The following is a 20,227-nucleotide window of genomic DNA, read 5'->3' as shown; positions in this document are numbered from 1 at the left end:
TTATTTATGCCAAGGTGTCCGGAAAGTGGGTGGTCATGTGCTAACGCTAGGACTTGCAAGCGAAATACCTTTGGCACAACAACTTGATAAACTGTATGCCAGTCATCTAAGTTTTCACCAGCCCAGCGACGTAGAAGGAGGCCTTCATCAACAATGTACGCCACCTTCTTTACCTTAGCTTCCTCCTGGGTAAGTGCAGAAGAACGGCATTTCAGAAGAGAGTCATCTTCATGCTGTGCAACAATAAATTCCTCTCTAGAAGAGGGCAGTTTTATGTCTGCATTAGGAAGAGAAAACATCTCTCTGGACTGATCATTAAGCATAGCTTCTGGTCTAACACTATCAGGTCCTTCTTCCATAATGAGGAAAGAGTCAGACAAATCAAAGTCAGTCTTCTTGGATTGAGATCTAGTTACCACACAAGCAGGAAAAATGTTAGCATTTTCTTGCTGTTTAACTTCTAAGCCAATTTCAGGCTTATCCAGCATCTCAGGGACAGGCATCACTTTTCCACCCGCTAAATCATTCCCGAGGATGAAATCAACCCCTTTTATAGGCAGCGAGGGGAGGACAGCGACCTTACCAACTCCACTGAAAACAGAGGAAGTGATATGAACATTGTGCAAAGGTGCAGACACAAAAGTCATTCCGATACCCTGGACCACAACACTTGACTGACAAGATGACTCAACAGACAAAGGCAAAATACCCTCTCGAATGATAGACTGCGAACCACCCGTGTCTCTCAGCACTGTTACAGACTGGTCATCAACAGTATCACCTGTTAAAGAAACACAACCCTGTGTGATAAAAGGTTTGAAACAAGGATCTATTTCACTCTGAGATGTTTGGTTCCTGGGAGGCGACATGTTTTTAATCAAACCCACGCCCTTGGGTTGTGGTGGTGTAGTCTTATTTTTTAGTGCAAGGCAATCAGCAATGACATGACCCTTCTTGTGGCAATAGAAGCATTCACGTACCTCACGAAAGAGAAATGGTTGCTTAGCTGTGGCTTCAGGCTGACCACGATCAGGCTTTGGTGAGCGTGTGATCAACACTTTATCTGAACAAGGGGATGATGCAAACACATTTTTGGGAGTCAAAGTGAACTCATCAGCCAAAATGGCTGCTTTTGACAGCGAGGCAACCTTTTGCTCATTTAAAAACATTACAAGCTTCTCTGGTAATAGATTCTTAAAATCTTCCAACAGGACTAACTGACGAAGCTCTTCAAAGTCTCTCTTCACTTCACTTGCTGTGCACCATTTGTCAAAAAGAACTGCCTTCTCACGTGCAAACTCTACATATGTTTGACCGTTAGACTTCTTGTGATTCCTGAACTTTTGTCGGTAGGCCTCAGGAACAAGCTCATAAGCACGAAGGATGGACTCTTTCAGTACATCGTATTTCATGCTGTTTTCGATAGAGAGAGATGACACAACCTCCTGTGCTTTGCCCATTAGTTTGCATTGCAGTAGCACAGCCCACATTTCTTTTGGCCATTCTAATGCTGTTGCAATCCTTTCAAAAGCATTAAAGTAGGAATCAACTTCTGTCTCTCTAAATGTTGGCACCAAAGCAATATTTTTGCGCACATCAAACCTACAGGTGCTGCCAGAGGAATGTAAAGGATCTGAAGTAGCCGGTGAGCTGGGAGAAGACTGGCTTTGTGTAAGTCTCATAGCTTCCACTTCTAGCTGTTTTAACTTTACCTCCTTCTCAGCTTCAATTTCCAGCTGACGTATCCGAAGTTTGAGGTCGAACTCGGCTTTGCGTGTTTGCTCCCTTTCCTCTGCCTCCAGCCGAAGGCGAGCTAGACGCACCTTAAGTCTAGCATGTCCGTTTGATCCACTGAAGTCTGGGGACAGAGGGTCGAAACGAGGTAGAGAGGGAGGCACCTTAGGCCCCACCTGGACTTTGGGGGGAGTAGCTATAGCACCAACATCCTCCTTCAGAGGTTGGACACCTTGCTCAACAGAAGGAATGTTACCCTCACATACATCAGAACCAGTCAAGACTTTCAACTCAACTAAACGTTGTAAGATAATGCCCTTAATTTCTTTTTTCGTACTATATTTCTTTACTGGAATATCAAAGTGTGCCGCAACACTCAACAAGTCATCTTTACGACATAACTCAAACTTCTCAAGACTCGGAGCACGAATGAAATCTTCTAAGTCGAAATCCATACTTAAATACAAGGCAGTAACATTGTACCAAGCACCAGAGTTGTCTATAGCGCCGGAAAATAGATCCCGGACGAGCCCCCACTTGTGTTACGTCCCCCCCGAGGGCAGGAGGGAAAAACACAGCAACTCCGGAAACACGGTAAAGGTGTTAAGAAAAAGATTTAATGGCAGCGCTCTCACAAGATAAATAACCCAAAGTCAAACAACAAATGTGGGGGAGAAAGGGACAGTTAGGTTGTGCCAAAGCAAATACCAAAAAGACAAAACCAAAACATAGCTGAGCTACTATCCTAGAAAAAACAAAAACAGAAAGTCCCTAAACCACAACTCAAAACAAGCTCAAAATTACATGGGTGGCACCAACCTACTTACCTAGTGTTTCTAACAAAGAGTCTCTACGTGAGTAAGTGTATGGGGTCCCCAAACTTACCTAGTCCACTTTTACTCCCACCACAACCATCAAACAAAAGAAACACAGCAGAGGAGCTTTCCACATGAGCCAAACAATTCAAAAGAGGGAAGAGAGAGCCGCGCCCAGCCACAGGTGAGTCTCCTTATCAAGGTGTGCACTCCTTGTTTGTCCAATCAGGGTCTCCCTCCTCTAATTAGTTGGACATCCCCAGATTGACATCAGCCTGCAGTCTGTGACCTAAGGGAAAGGCAAAAAAAGGAGAGGGAAAGAAAACATGCAGCCTGCAGACACGTAACACTGGTGTGATAAACCCCAGCCTCTATGGATCTTGTACTCAGAGCTTGTTCTTGTGCTGCCATGATTAGTGCCTCTGTGCTGTCTTTCAGTCCAGCTTTGTCCAGCCACGGGTAGGATTTCTGGATATCAGCCACCTCCTCTATCTGCTGGTGGTACATACCGTGCAGGGGCCTGTCCTTCCATGATGGTTCCTCGCCTTCCTCCTCTTTCTTGGGTTTCTGCTGCCTGAGGTATTCACTGAGCACGCTGTCAGTTGGGGCCATCTTCGTGATGTATTCGTGGATGTTCGTTGTCTCATCCTGGACTGTGGTGCTGACACTCACCAGTCCCCGGCCTCCTTCCTTCCGCTTAGCGTACAGCCTCAGGGTGCTGGACTTGGGGTGAAACCTTCCATGCATGGTCAGGAGCTTTCTTGTCTTTATGTCAGTGGCTGCTATCTCCTCCTTTGGTCAACTTATTATACCAGCTGGGTACCTGATCACGGGCAGGGCGTAGGTGTTGATGGCCCAGATCTTGTTCTTACCGTTCAGCTGACTCCTCAGGACTTGCCTGACCCTCTGCAGGTACTTGGTGGTTGCAGCTTTCCTAGCGGCCTCTTCATGGTTCCCATTTGCCTGCGGGATCCCCAGGTACTTGTAAGTGTCCTCTATGTCTGCAATGTTGCCTTCTGGTAGCTCGATCCCCTCAGTTCTGACTACCTTCCCTCTCTTTGTTACCATCCGACTACACTTCTCCAGTCCGAATGACATCCCGATGTCATTGCTGTATAGCCTGGTAGTGTGGATCAGTGAATCGATGTCTCGTTCACTCTTGGCATACAGCTTGATGTCATCCATGTACAGGAGGTGGCTGACAACCGCTCCGTTTCGTAGTCGGTATCCGTAGCCAGTCTTGTTAATCATCATTAACAGTCTTGTTAATGATCTCACTGAGGGGGTTCAGGCCTATGCAGAACAGCAGTGGGGACAGAGCATCTCCTTGGTAGATCCCGCACTTGATGGCAAACCTTCTGGAGGAAACCTGGTCTTGTTAGGAGAGACGGCATCCATCCCACTTTGGATGGAGCAGCTCTCATTTCTAGAAATATGGACCAATTTATTAAACCCCCCAAAATATGACTATCCAGAGTTGGGACCAGGATGCAGAGTTGCAGTCTTACACGCCTCTCTGCAGCTTCTCTCCTCCTGCTACCCCCCCAAAAACCCATCTCCATTGAGACTGTGTCAGCTCCCAAAAAGACAAAAAACAAACCAAAAACCAGCAATAAAAAACTTAAACATAAAAAATCAAAAAGAAAGAACAATACAGAATCCACATCTGAACCAAAGAGTAAAACAGTGAAATGTGGATTATTAAATATTAGGTCTCTCTCCTCCAAGTCTCTGTTAGTACATGACTTAATAATTGACCAACAAATCGATTTACTCTGCCTTACTGAAACCTGGTTGCAGCAGGATGATTATGTTAGTTTAAATGAATCAACACCCCCGAGTCATTCTAACTACCAGAAACCTCGAAGCACAGGCTGAGGGGGCGGTGTGGCAGCAATTTTTCACACCAGTCTATTAATTAACGAAAGACCAAGACAGACTTTTAATTTATTTGAAAGCCTGATGCTTAGCCTTGTCCAACCCAGCTGTAAAACTCAGAAATCAGTCTTACTTGTTATCATCTATCGTCCACCTGGGCCTTACACAGAGTTTCTCTCTGATTTCTCAGACTTTTTATCTGATTTAGTGCTCAGCTCTGATAAAATAATTATTGTGGGTGATTTTAACATCCATGTAGATGCTAAAAATGACAGCCTCAACATTGCATTTAATCTGTTATTAGACTCAATTGGCTTCTCTCAAAATGTAAAAGAACCCACCCACCACTTTAATCACACTCTAGATCTTGTTTTAACATATGGCATAGAAACTGAACATTTAACAGTGTTTCCTGAAAACCCTCTGCTGTCTGATCATTTCCTGATAACATTTACATTTACAATGATTGATTACACAGCAATGGAGAGTAGACTTTATCACAGTAGATGTCTTTCTGAAAGTGCTGTAACTAAGTTTAAGAATATAATCCACCCACTGTTATCATCTTCAATGCCCTGTACCAACATAGAGCAGGGCAGCTATCTGAACGCTACTCCAACAGAGGTCGATTATCTTGTTAATAATTTTACCTCCTCACTACGTACGACTCTGGATACTGTAGCTCCAGTGAAAACTAAGGCCTCAAATCCGAAGTCCCTGACTCCGTGGTATAATTCTCAAACACGTAGCCTAAAGCAGATAACTCGTAAGCTGGAGAGGAAATGGCGTGTCACATATTTAGAGGATCATCATTTAGCCTGGAGAAATAGTTTGCTGCTTTATAAGAAAGCCCTCCGCAAAGCCAGAACATCTTACTATTCGTCACTGATTGAAGAAAATAAGAACAACCCCAGGTTTCTCTTCAGCACTGTAGCCAGGCTGACAAAAAGTCAGAGCTCTACTGAGCCAACCATCCCTTTAACGTTAACTAGTAATGACTTCATGAACTTCTTCAGAAATAAAATTTTTATCATTAGAGAAAAAATTACCAATAATCATCCCACAGATGTAATATTATCTACAGCTACTTTTAGTACCATTGATGTTAAGTTAGACTCTTTTTCTCCAATCGATCTTTCTGAGTTAACTTCAATAATTAATTCCTCCAAACCATCAACGTGTCTTTTAGACCCCATTCCTACAACACTGCTTAAAGAAGTCCTGCCATTAATTAATTCTTCAATCTTAAATATAATCAACCTATCTCTAATAATCGGCTATGTACCACAGGCCTTCAAGGTGGCTGTAGTTAAACCCTTACTTAAAAAGCAATCTCTAGACCCAGCTGTCTTAGCTAATTATAGGCCAATCTCCAACCTTCCTTTCATATCAAAAATCCTTGAAAGAGTAGTTGTCAAACAGCTAACAGATCATCTGCAGAGGAATGGCTTATTTGAAGAGTTTCAGTCAGGTTTCAGAGCTCATCACAGCACAGAAACAGCTTTAGTGAAGGTTACAAATGATCTTCTTGTGGCCTCTGACAGTGGACTCATCTCTGTGCTTGTCCTGCTAGACCTTAGTGCAGCGTTCGATACTGTTGATCATAATATCCTATTAGAGCGATTGGAACATGCTGTAGGTATTACAGGTACTGCGCTGCAGTGGTTTGTATCATATCTATCTAATAGACTCCAATTTGTTCAAGTAAATGAAGAGTCCTCTTCACACACTAAGGTCTATTATGGTGTTCCTCAGGGTTCAGTGCTAGGACCAATTCTATTTACATTATACATGCTTCCCCTAGGCAGCATCATTAGAAGACATAGCATAAATTTTCACTGCTATGCAGATGATACACAGCTCTATCTATCCATGAAGCCAGGTAACACACACCAATTAGTTAAACTGCAGGAATGTCTTAAAGACATAAAGACCTGGATGGCCGCTAACTTTCTGCTTCTTAATTCAGATAAAACTGAGGTTATTGTACTCGGCCCTGAAAATCTTAGAAATATGGTATCTAACCAGATTCTTACTCTGGATGGCATTACCTTGGCCTCCAGTAACACTGTGAGGAACCTTGGAGTCATTTTTGACCAGGACATGTCCTTCAAGGCACATATTAAACAAATATGTAAGACTGCTTTCTTCCATTTGCGCAACATCTCTAAAATTAGAAATATCCTGTCTCAGAGTGATGCTGAAAAACTAGTTCATGCCTTCATTACTTCCAGGCTGGACTACTGTAATTCTTTATTATCAGGATGTCCTAAAAACTCGCTGAAAAGTCTTCAGCTAATCCAAAATGCTGCAGCAAGAGTACTGACAGGGACTAGGAAGAGAGAGCATATTTCTCCTGTTTTGGCTTCCCTTCATTGGCTTCCTGTTAAATCCAGAATTGAATTCAAAATCCTGCTCCTCACTTACAAGGTCTTAAATAATCAGGCCCCATCTTATCTTAATGACCTTGTAGTACCATATCACCCTATTAGAGCACTTCGCTCTCGCTCTGCAGGCCTACTTGTTGTCCCTAGGGTATTTAAAAGTAGAATGGGAGGGAGAGCCTTCAGTTTTCAGGCCCCTCTTCTGTGGAACCAGCTTCCAGTTTGGATTCGGGAGACAGACACTATCTCTACTTTCAAGATTAGGCTTAAAACTTTCCTTTTTGCTAAAGCATATAGTTAGGGCTGGACCAGGTGACCCTGAATCCTCCCTTAGTTATGCTGCAATAGACGTAGGCTGCCGGGGATTCCCATGATGCATCGAGTTTTTCCTTTCCAGTCACCTTCTCACTCACTATGTGTTAATAGACCTCTCTGCATCGAATCATATCTGTTATTAATCTCTGTCTCTCTTCCACAGCATGTCTTTATCCTGTTTTCCTTCTTTCACCCCAACCGGTCGCAGCAGATGGCCGCCCCTCCCTGAGCCTGGTTCTGCCGGAGGTTTCTTCCTGTTAAAAGGGAGTTTTTCCTTCCCACTGTCGCCAAAGTGCTTGCTCATAGGGGGTCATATGATATGATTGTTGGGTTTTTCTCTGTATTTAATATTGTGCTATCTACTGTACAATATAAAGCGCCTTGAGGCGACTTTTGTTGTGATTTGGCGCTATATAAATAAAATTGAATTGAATTGAATTGAATTGTGCTATGGACTTGGAGTTGGCCTCTAGTGTTGTACGCCACATCCCCATTGAGTTCCTGATGAAGGCTCTTAGGGTCCTGTTGATCTTGTACAATTCTAGGCATTCCATTATCCAGCTGTGGGGCATTGAGTCATAGGCCTTCTTGTAATCAATCCAGGCTGTGCACAGGTCTGGTCAGTCTCTTATAGCAGCTGGATAGCGTAGTGGTTAGACTACACGCCTTTGGAGCAGAGGATCGCAAGTTTGATTCCCGCCTGGGGCGTCTGTATCCAGTAAGGGTCCTAAGGCTAGACCCCCTATGCTAAGCGAGCCTACCGCAGACATGAGCGAGACACATAAATATGAAGGCATGCCGGCTCGGACGTCGCCCTGATCAACAAGGTCCGCGTCAGGTGTTGAGGAACCAGGGCACCCTGACGACAAGTGGGCTACTGGAACAAGAAGGCATCGGTGGGCAAGAGACGAAAACAGGGCGTTGTTGGAATGCTACTATGCAAGTAACCCTGGCGGAAGGGGTTACATGAATAGGATGAGGGACCTATGGACCTATGGATATATATATATATATATATATTGTTAAGGGTTGAAAAGGGTGAAAAGCCTGACCAAGCTGCATCATCTGCCTCATTCAGCCATGGGCATCTTGAAGGATTCTGAAATTGCACTTCACTTTATTGGAATAAACTGTTTGAGATTTGAGATCTTGGAAATGATTGAGCATTAACTTTGACTATTAAAGTGATAAAGGAACCCTCAATAAATATTATTAATTTATGTTACTTTCTGTATTCACATGAAAGTCTGAGGGACTAAAAACACTTCTAAGATCAGTCAATCTTCAGCACAGTTTTGGTACATAGCCAGCACAACTATTATTGGGTATATCATGCAATAGCAAAACTGCCCATCCATCCATCCATCATCTTCTGCTTATCCAGGGCAAAGTCATGGGGGCAGCAGCCTTAGCAAAGAAGCCCAGACCTCCCTCTCACCAGACACCTCCTCCAGCATCTCTGGGGGAACACCAAGGCATTCCCAGACCGGCCAAGAGATATAATCTCTCCTCCTCCCGGTGGGACATGCCTGGAACACCTCACCAAGCAGGCATCCTCAGGCATCCACCCTTACCCTCAACCCCCTCACCTGACACGGCCAGGTAAGGGGGTTCTTGGGGCTGGCTGGTTAATACCACTGTTTCATCTTGAACTTGGCAGACCTGACCAGCCCCTTGACCAATCTCACCTGGAAAGGTGCCCTAGATCTGGTACGGTGGATAGAGCAGTGTCAGCTAGTGTTTGTGCAGGTGAAGAAGGACCTCTGTGGTGAACCCCTGTGACACATGCCAATCTTTTCCCTCTCTTTTATCCTGAAGACTGATGCCTCAAAGAGGGCTGAGGAGCTTGTCCCATCAGGTGGGGTCAACTGACCCGTGGTGTACATAAGCTGGAAACCATCCGAATGTGAGACCCGCCACAGGGAGTTTACTCCCATTGCTATTAGCTTCTGGGATGCCCTTCACTAAAGGCTTACATTGGGGGTAGGCTAGGCCAGGCAGGAAAAGCCTGGGTGATGGGGGTATCTGGTGGTGTGTGGTTTGTGACTCAGATGCAGGGGAAGGGTGAAGCAGTGGGTTCAGGGTGTGGTGTTGGTGGAGGTTGTTTGACACAGTACTCATCTTCTAATCACACCTCCCCTATTTCAGTAGGACACTGGGACCTGAAGGAGAAACAGAAGGTGTCCCAATTCAGCTGCTGCATCCTTCAAAGGCCATATTTGATGGCCAGTTACGTCACAGTGAGGCAACGAGGCCCACAAATGTGTGGAATTTATAAAATTAGGAGCTGGTTAAAGTGATATCTGTTTTTATTTCCAGCCATTTTCCATTGTGGAGGATAAAAGTTGTCCAGGCCTGTGTGTGTTCTCTCTGGTAGTAGTGAATCCATAAAAATAAGTTTTTTATGAAAAGACTGAACAAAAAACTGCTCCCTTGAAAAAGACTAAATTTACAGTTTAGTTTTGAATATTACAAAAAAGAAACTATATACAAAGTGTCTTTGAATGGCAGATTTTCAGAAATGTCTGCATGTAGCACACAGCTATGGCTCAGAGTGTCTTAATGAGTCTCACAGGTCTAAGTGTGCACTTGTAGCCATTTATAATTCTTAGCTTGTTTCATCTGCTGCTCACCACAAACAAGCACAAGCAGAAACTTTGGACTTTTAACTGTACTGTAAAGTTTTACAGCTTTTTCTACTGATTAAAAACCTCCCTTATGACCATTCATACTACACAAAGTAATTAAGTAATAAACAATCAAATGACAGAGAAACATTTTTTTGAAAACTGTCTTTCACTTTCTACTATGGAAAGGTTTTGATGAGCAATGAGCTGCAAGAACTTTTTCTGTAATCTTACACATTTATTTCTAACAATTCAAGTCCAAAGTTTCATGCTGATAGAGTTCTTTCTTTGTCACAACAGCTTTTTCTTTATCATATAGAAAAACAGGGAAATATGTAACTTCTTTCCACTGACAGAAAAGAGTTTCACTGGTCCAGCCCATGTAAGATCAATGTTTCTGTATGTGGCCCATGATATAAAATAAGTTTGACACCCCTGTCTTACGGAGTGTGTCTGCTCCTAAAAACCAAACCAAAAATAACCACCAAAAATTTAAACATTAAAAAAAATAAAGAACAATATAGTATCCACAACTGCACTAAAGAGTAAAACAGTGAAATGGGAATTATTAAACATTAGGTCTCTCTCTTTTAAGTAGTAGTACATGAATTAATAATTGATAAACAAACTGATTTACTCTGCCTTACAGAAACCTGTTTACAACAGGATGATTATGTTAGTTTACATGAAACAATGGCTGAGTCATACTAATTGTCAGAGTACTCGAAGCACAGACCGAGAAGGGTGTGTGGCAGCATCAAATCCAACAGTGGAGAACAGATTTATAGTCTGTCACATTAATATAGTGGCAGCCATCCTGTTCAAGCCATGTTTAGTGTGATATGAATCAAATCCTACTATTCAATAAATATATCAATAAATATGTTCTTTGGAATGTCCACTGGCATTTTTACGTGTGCTACTGGAAAGCACACAACCCTCCCATGAAATGCTTGTAAAATCCATCCATCCATCCAGGTTGCTAGACTGTCACAGTCTCACAGACAACCAATCACCAGTTAACTTAACGCCAGTAATTGTGAACCCGGAGTACCGGGAGAGAACCCACCCAGACACCAGGACCACACACACACACATATATATATATACATAAAATACAGGATCACAGAAATGAAATGAAATGAGATGAATACCACGGAATGTACGTGAAGTGCAGTTGCAGTCTAGCAGTGTGAGCAGTGTGACAGTTCAACTGTTAAGGAGGGAGATGGCGAGGGGAAAGAAACTGTTCCTATGTCAGGTGGTCCGGGTCTTAAGGCTTCTATACCGTCTGCCAGAGGGCAGCAGGTCAAAAAGTCTGTGTCCAGGGTGTGAGAGATCTGTGATGATTTTCCCTGCCCGTTTCCTGGTTCTTGAGAAGTACAGGTCCTAAGTGGAGGGCAGGGGGGTGCCGATGATCTTTTCTGCTGCCCGTACAGTCCGCTGCAGTCTGCACCTGTCCTGTTTAGTGGCTGCTCCATACCAGACTGTGATGGAGGAGCACAGGACAGACTCAATGACTGCAGTGTGGAACTGGATCAGCAGCTCCTGTGCAAGACTGTACTTCCCCAGTTGTCTCAGGAAGTGTATCCTCTGCTGTGTCTTTTTGAGGGTGAAGGAGATATTGGTCTCCCATGTCAGGTCCTGGGAGATGGTGGTACCCAGGAACTTGAAGATCTACACAGTCGACACCGAGGGGCTGTCTGATATGATGGGGGAGCAATGTTGAGGGATGTCTCCTGAAGTCCACTGTCATCTCTACAATCTTCAGCGTGTTCAGCTCCAGATTGTGCTGACTGCACCAGAGTACCAGCCACTCAACTTCCTGCCGGTATGCAGACTCATCACCATCCTGAATGAGGCCAATGACGGTGGTGTCATCTGCAAATTTTAGGAGTTTTACAGCCGAGTTCTTGGAGGTGCAGTCATTGATGTAGAGAGAGAACAGTAGTGGTGAGAGGACACATCCTTGAGGGGCACCAATACTGAGGGAGTTTATATGAATAAACTCAATTGAATTGAACTCATAGTCATGTGTGTGTAATCAAATTTGTAGATGTGTGAATAAATCGGTACAAGGAATTTATAATGTGTACAGAAATACTGGCTTCAAAAAACGCAGTGCTCAGGCTTTCTCTCAGGCTCTATTTCCTTGCATACCACTAGGTGGCGACATTGGACTGATAGTGATGAGATCGTCAGACCACAGTCGCTTTCCATCAATGCATCTTTGTTTATAAAGTACTTTAAAACAACCAAAGCTGACATAAAGTGCTGTACAATTAAGCTAAATAATAAAAATACATAAAATATAACTAAAACAAACAAATTAAAAAAGTCAAATAACTAAAACACAAACTAAAAAAGGAAACGAAAAAGTCAATCTGGCTGGGACAGAAAGCAAAATAAAAATGGGTTGTAAAGTGTCTGTTAAAAGTGGACAGTGAAGACAAACAGCTTTATTCTATGCTTGCTGCAAGTAAATGTTTATGTTTTGGGGCTTTTTTGTCTGTTTGTTTCTTCAGTAGCTGTCATAAGCAGTTTGTTTTGTAAAATAAATATATAAGTATATATAATATTACCATAACTGGGAACAGCTGCGATCACCTTTTCACCTGGCAAATTCATACAAGCACTAAACAAAATGTTTTAAACAAAAACAAAAACAAAAAATATTAACTGTATAGGACTCGCTGGAGAATTTGATATTGAAGAGTAAAACTCTACCTGAACTGAGTATAGCCTTTAGAGAAGCATGTTGAAAATGATTTGAATTATCCTTTAAACTGCACAACTCTGACTCACCATACAGCTGGAACAGAACAAATGGCAATAATAATAAGAAAGAATATGTGCAGCTTACGTGGAGCACAAGATATCTAGTTATTATCTCTATCTAGTTACCAGACGTAAATTCAGAGTGTGAAAGCAGGCTGGAAAAATGTTCAAATATATCAAACATTGTTAATGCAAGAACATGACAATATTGTTATAGCACATTAAATGATTTATGACCTGTGAATAAGCAAAGAACACACATATAAATACTTCTTTCCTTTGACTGTCTGGTTATCTATTCCAGTCATTCTCAAACTGTGGTATGTGTACCACTGGTGGTACATGGACTCCCTCTAGTGGTACGCAGGAAGTCTCAAAAAAAATTAAGACTAAATAATATACCATTTCTGATTGAGGGATTTCTGAAAAATTAAAATGTACGGCTCTGCTATCACTTCTGACATAAATGAAGACAGAAAACTAAACAGCAGTGACGTTTGTAGGGTTACTGAAGTTGGGCTAGCTGGTATATAAGCTGTGTCCCAAAACCTAGGCCGCATCCTTCAGAGGATCCGGCCTTCGCAGTCTACATGGGCCGGGTCCTTCGAAGACCGAGAAGGCTGGTGCGAGGCTGTGAAATGGGACAGTCTAGAACAGCACACAGCAACACTACATATGAGCGGGTGGAGGGAGGTTTGGGGTCTTCACTCACCCCCGTTCTGTTAACCGTTGGGGCTGGGGGGCTCTGGATGTCTGGGGCCTGGATCTCCTCCATACCTGCTTCATGCCCTGGGGGACGGGGCTATGGCTCCCCACACTCCCTAGCAGATCGTTACATGGAGAAACCTTTTGAATACAAGCGTGCTGATCCACACAGGTGTACACACGGGTGTTCACAGACACAAACTACACCTTTCTTGGCTGCTACCTCAAAGCACATTGTGCGCTGTCGATCTTGCGTACTGCACAATAACATGTAATATTTAGTATCTACTGTTATCTACTGTTAGCTAGTTTATTGTGATGGTGTTGTATTTGTTATGTTGCTCTTTTTTGTTTGTTTTCTCTTCTGTTTTTTCTTATCTCCATACAGGTGATCCAGGTGTTTTGTTTGTTTTTCTTTTTTTTTCTTCCCCCCTTTCTCACCATCTCTTCTCTCCTCTATTCTTTCTCTCCCTCTCTTTCATTCTCTTTCTCCCTGTTCTATCCCCCAGTCATGTCTGTCCCGTCTGTAACAACCGAAAATCAGATAATATAAATACATAATTATAATAAAGTTCAATCAAATGGACCAATATGGCAAGGCCATGATTATCCAATTGGTAAAGTAAATCCGCTTGGCATCTTTCTTGGCCTTTAGACAACAATTCTGATGGCTAAAGATCCAAACGGGACAGGCAAAAAAAAAAAAAAAGAAGAAAGAAATGGGGCGGTCTAGCCTTCAGATTTGCGTCACCGCCGTCTCCGTGGAGTTTAATAAAGTCAGCCGTCTGATCCTCGCTATCTAAAATATAACAGGAGACTGCCATAAATTCTCGACCATCTCAAACTTCTGTTTAATCAGTTTTCAGTTTGACGTTTATTCAGCTGTGTGAAAACCCCGGAGGAACCCACCCGAGGGATTAATAAAGTTTTATTTAATCTAATCTAATCTAATAAATGTGATCTCAGTCGAACCGATTTACTCCGGAACAAATAAAACCAACCAAAAGTTATCTGAGTGACTTATATATCATGTTTACCCTGAGTAGCAAAAGACCGCGGGAGTCTGAAAACGATGAAGCCGGGAGTCTGCTGTTCTCACCGGCTCTAGTGACCCTTGAACCCCCAGCTAGCTATCGAGCTGGTGGGTAACAGATGTCTCTGAAAACATCAGAGCAATTTTGGAAATATGTGATGTCTTGATAAACCAAGCAGATATTTAAACTGAGCAGATATTTGAAGTTTACACAGCTACATTCTCGCCTGAAAATATCTTAAAAGTTTATTTTGTGTCCCAGAAAGCGTAATAAGAGTAATATTAAAACTAAGCAGCTGCCGCCATTGTTGGAAACTGGAATTGGCTGGGCCGCGCTATGAATCCTGGGATATGGTGGGCCACAAAGTATATGCCCGACCCATCATTCAAATCTGGGGAAAAGGAGGACGCATTTGTCGGCCGCATTTGGAGGAGTCTACGAATTGGGACAGCCTTTGTCTCGTTGCTGTGACATAATTGGTCTACAAATGTGGCCTCCAAAGGATGCAGCCTACGTTTTGGGACACAGCTATAATGATGTGCTACGTGGAGGCTATGGGCTCAAATTGTGGTCATAAATATTTTGTACTTGTAAATCAGTTTTGTACTTGTAAATCAGGATTTGTATGTGTAAAAAGAATTTGTGTGTGTGTAAAAAAGATTTGTGTGTGGACTTAGCCAAAAAAAAACGTGTGAAACTCTGCAAGTTACAAGTACGAATTTTGATCCTATTTTTCTTCCTTTCATCTGATTGGTCAATGTCATGTCAATCACAAATGTAACAATCCAATCAGAGAACAGATGGGTTTGCCTGTCGGAGGGGCACTTTTTTGAACTGCAGGTCCTTGAAGGGTAATACAGTTTGAAGCTGGAGGATCTCTATATAAATATCCGATAGCAGCTAGGTCCGCTAACTTTCAGCAGCTGTTGAAAGGATAAAGTTGTGGTATATCAGTGGTTAGAAATACCATTATTACTTTAGGATTAGTTTAACACAAAGTCAGGGCTGACCCGGGACCATGGCTGTGAGTCACAGTGCGCAGCATAAAAGTCCTTTCACATCGGACGCAGGATGTGCTGCTAATGCTAACTAAAAGCAAAGGATCCAGAATTTGTTGCCCTGGCTGCTGAGCTCTGTGGGTTTTTGCAGCAGCTCTACCTGTACTAGATGCACCTCACTAATTCATAATGAAGAAAGCTTTGTAGTGAAGACTGTCATTTCCAAAACACTCCCCCCCCCGCGGTCCGCAGCGCTGTTGAAAAGGCTGTGGAAGTCACGTAGACCTGTGACACAAAAATCACCAAACTCGGACGACCACAGACTGTTTTCCTTCGTGGTGATGAAGGAAAACACTGGGTTGGCATGTAAAAGGGCATTTATTCCCTTCAAAGACCTGCAGTTCAAAAAAGTGCCCCTCTGACAGCCAAACCCATCTGTTCTCTGATTGGATTGTTACATTTGTGATTGACATGACATTGACCAATCAGATGAAAGGAAGAAAAATAGGGTCAAAATTTGTACTTGTAACTTGCAGAGTTTCACACGGGTTTTTTTTTTTTTGGCTAAGTCCACACACAAATCTTTTTTACGCACACACAAATTCTTTTTACACATACAAATCTTTTTTACACACACACAAATTCTTTTTACACATACAAATCTTTTTTACACACACACAAATTCTTTTTACACATACAAATCTTTTTTACACACACACAAGTTCTTTTTACACATACAAAACTGATTTACAAGTACAAAATATTTATGACCACAATTTGAGCCCATAGGTGGCTAGCTACACAGCCATGGTTAGCATAATTCAAAAACAGTGAGGCTGGACAATGAACGCTAACTTTTTTCCACTGGATAAAAGTTAACGTGAGGGTTCCCGATGATTAGGGACAAATGCAATCGCATGGCAGGATGTTGTAAACGGACCAAACTTCAGTCAGGAGAACAACTGAGATAATCCATCCACAATACGAGGTCAGTCATTAATATACTGCTGCATGGGCTGGGCTGTAGTTACAGCGCAAGGTTCTAAAGACTGAGCTTTAAAATAAACAGTTATAATAAAAACTGAGAGAGACCGACAGTGATCACTGACTTTCTTTAGGGGCTTGTTGAGATTAAATAGAACAAGATTAAAACATGTTAAAAACAGGAAGCAGGGTTTATCACATCATCACTTAAAGACCGGATATCCTACCTGCTGTGAATGTTTTAATGCAGTACACTTGGTATTATTATCACTTGTTGCATCCTGTTTATGACAGTTAAAATAAAAAAACATTCATATAACAAATAAAGTTTTCTTGTGTAAACTGTATGTGGTGTTAAGTAGGCCTATACTACTGTACTTTAATGTTGGTCATAAGGGTTGAGAGCCATATATTTTATGAGGTGGTACTTATTGTGAAAAATTTGAGAACCACTGATCTATTCCATCTGGTATTCTTTCTCTCCGTACCTGGCTGCTATCTCTCCATCCTAACTTCTCGCCCTCTGTTCTGAATTCTGTGTTTTGCTTGAATCCAGCACAGTCAGTGTGGAGCACCGACAATTTCTTTCTAAATAGCCCTTTATTGTTATTATATATAATAACAATAAAGGGCTATTTTATTTTTTTCTTAAGTGTTAAAAGTAGTGATGGTAAATTTGATTCTTTTTACTGAATCGAGTTTTAATGAGTCACTCACCAAAGTGAATCGGGTTTTTTGAGTCATTTGATTCACTGAGTCAGTTGACCAGAGAGTGCAAAAAATGTACATTTTCACTCAAACTTAATTTCTTTTCTCTTTTCATGTAAATCCTACTGCTAAGATGAGTGATTCTAAAAGAAAACAACAATTTTATAAAGCAAAAAAGAGCAAAAAAATTTCTAAAGGGAACATTTATCTTGTTTATTTTTATTTTATTAGTATTTTCCTTAAATGTGTCAAGTATATATTTTCTCATCTAAATGTCCACTGAGCCGTGAGCCAGGGAGCGGTAATGCGCCTTAACATTGGTTGCCAACCAAGAAGAAGAAGCCGTGAGGGAGGGGGTGAGTGAGTGAGTGATTCGTTCGCTCTACGATTCAGCACAGGAGGGAGGGGGTTAGCGAGTCCTGAGTGACTCGCTGGCTCTACGATTCAGCACAGGAGGGAGGGGGTGAGCGAGTCCTGAGTGACTCGCTGGCTCTACGATTCAGCACAGGAGGGAGGGGGTTAGCGAGTCCTGAGTGACTCGCTGGCTCTACGATTCAGCACAGGAGGGAGGGGGTTAGCGAGTCCTGAGTGACTCGCTGGCTCTACGATTCAGCACAGGAGGGAGGGGGTTAGCGAGTCCTGAGTGACTCGCTGGCTCTACGATTCAGCACAGGAAAGGAGGGGGTGAGTAGCTCAAATGTGCTGTTAGCATGTTAGCAGAGCGATGCTACTGTGAACCGAGGAGCTATTGTCTTGATGTGAGCTTCTACTCAGGGTTTTTTCTTCCAGTTCAGAGCAGAAATGTTTTTGTTAAGATACTGGATGTTGTGTTTTTCTCCACAATTTTAATTATAAGCTAGATATATTGCTGCTAACAGCAACAGGGATGAGTCAGTGAGTCAGTTGGGCTTGTGAATCATGATTCATGAGTCAGTAAAGTGATTCTCGAGTATTGAACGATTCGTTCATGATTCGCGCATCACTAGTTAAAAGATTAAGTGTGCCTTAGTATAGAGGATCAGTGTCACATGTTTGTCATGTTTGTCTTTTCAATGGGCTCTAAATACAAAAACACATGAGTGTGCGCTCCCATGTATTGTGCAAAATACATTTCTCATACACATTATATCATATTATTATTTTCCAACAGCAATTTATGCAATTGATATGACTCCTCCTGCGCTCCTGGGCTTTCTATTGATGCCACAATTATAAATTAGAATATTTCTTCAGTTTGAGAGTCTTAACATTGATTTTGTAGGATTTCAGAAATGCACAGGAATTGTATCCCTTCCAGAACAAAACTTTTATTCACTGTCCTTTGTAGCAGCAGGGTTTTCTACCTCACACTTTCAACTATTGTCTATACTTTAGGAAGCAGAACTGTGGAAGCGGAGTCACTCAGAGAAAACTCAGAGGAGCACATATCAGCTTTAAAGGAACTTGAGGAGGGACAGTGTGACCGATTGCTCGTACCATCCATAATATGAAGAACCTTTTAATGCAGGGATCTGAAGTTTTAAGGTATGACAGGATCTAGATGGGGACATAAGAACCTTTTCAGTTAAATTAACTCACATGCTAATAGTTTGAGTGCTTCTTTTATCCTTTATGTAATTAACAACATATATACCTAAAGTGGGATAAACTGTGTCTAGTGTCTTTATCAACTGAATTTCACCCATACTGAAATTGAGTTAGAATTTTTTTTTAGAATGAAACATGAAAACAGGATGATGCCAACAACCACAACCACCAAACAGGTGGTGCTCTGATTACAGTTGACCCACAATATTCACAGGGCAAACAGAAATGTAATAAACAAAACTTGATTTTTTTTTTCATCGAACTTTTGTGATTGATGTGTAAGCGATGGTAATAGAGGTCTATCAATGTCGAAAGTTTTTTGACACTTATAGTAAGATTTCACTCAATGTTTAAGTAAATCCTTTGACATGAGAGGTTTATGTTTAAAAAGTTCCAGTGTGATTTATTCCTTTTTATTAAGAAATAAAAAAAATTTTCAACTGTGCTCGACTCACCAGTTTCTCTATTTGGGAGCATCTCCAGCTTTGGAGAAAAGCCTCACACATGGTGCTGAGAAGCTGGGATGTACGAGTATTACACAGCAAGCCTGCATAGGCTTGAATATATGCACCTCTGCCTAGTGATTCCCATAGAGCACATGATGTTGTACCCAAGTTGCTTGGCACATTACAACTTCACCTTGGAATAAAAAAAAAAAGAAAAGACTTGTGAATAGTATGGGTAGTATGTTATCGAGAGAGATGAGTTGACAGTGTTGTCATACAGTAGGAAACCCTTCTCCTTTCAGCAGTTTCCATAAAAACAAGTTCCTCTGTATCACAGGTGAAACTAACGCTAATATGCAAATTTTGCAGGAATCCATTGTGCTTTACATGTTCATAAATCACACCAGCACCCAAACCACTTTCTGAAACGTCATTAGTAATTTCACTCACCCTTGAAGAAGCAAGCCTCAAGAAGTGCTTCATAAAAGACTTCCTGGATTTCTCAACACATACAGTAGAGTACAGTACAGTATGTCACATTACCACTGGGGCCATAATCTGGAAGTGGAAAAAACATAATTTCACCAGAAATCGCCCACGACCAGGTGCTCCCTGCAAGGTTTCAGACAGAGAAATGAAACTAATTATCAGAAGAGTTGTCCAAGGACCACCTGGGGAGAGCTACAGAAAGACCTGGAATCAACAGGCACAAATGTTTCAAAGCAAACAGTATGTCACGCACTCAACTACCATGGCCTGTACGCAAGCCTGGGAGATACTGGGAGAATATCAACTGGTCAGATGAAACCAAAATTGAACTCCTTGGATGGCATAATACCCACCATGTCACTGCAAATCACCCCAAAAACACCCTACCAATGGAGGTGGGAACTTCATGGTTTGGAAATGAAGGAAGAAAAATCAGCAAAATTCTGCTGCCAAAATGATGAGGATAAAATGAGGGTGGATGATCCCAAACACAGCCAAGGAAAATCTCCATTGGTTTCAGAATAAGAAAATAAAGCTCCTGGAATGGCCCAGCCAATCAGCTGACCTCAATCCAAATGAAAATCTATGGAAAGAACTAAAACTCATAGTTCATAGAAGAAGAAGTGTGATTTTAGCCCATTCTTCCACAAAGAATGGGCTAAAATCACACCTGAGCATCTGACTAGTTTCTCCACACAGTAGGTGTTTTGACGCTGTCAACAAAGACTTTTGTACCAAATATTAA

Source organism: Pelmatolapia mariae, linkage group LG22 (assembly GCF_036321145.2).
Source record: "Pelmatolapia mariae isolate MD_Pm_ZW linkage group LG22, Pm_UMD_F_2, whole genome shotgun sequence".
NCBI lineage: Eukaryota > Metazoa > Chordata > Actinopteri > Cichliformes > Cichlidae > Pelmatolapia > Pelmatolapia mariae.
Note: the sequence above shows the minus strand (reverse complement) of the source record.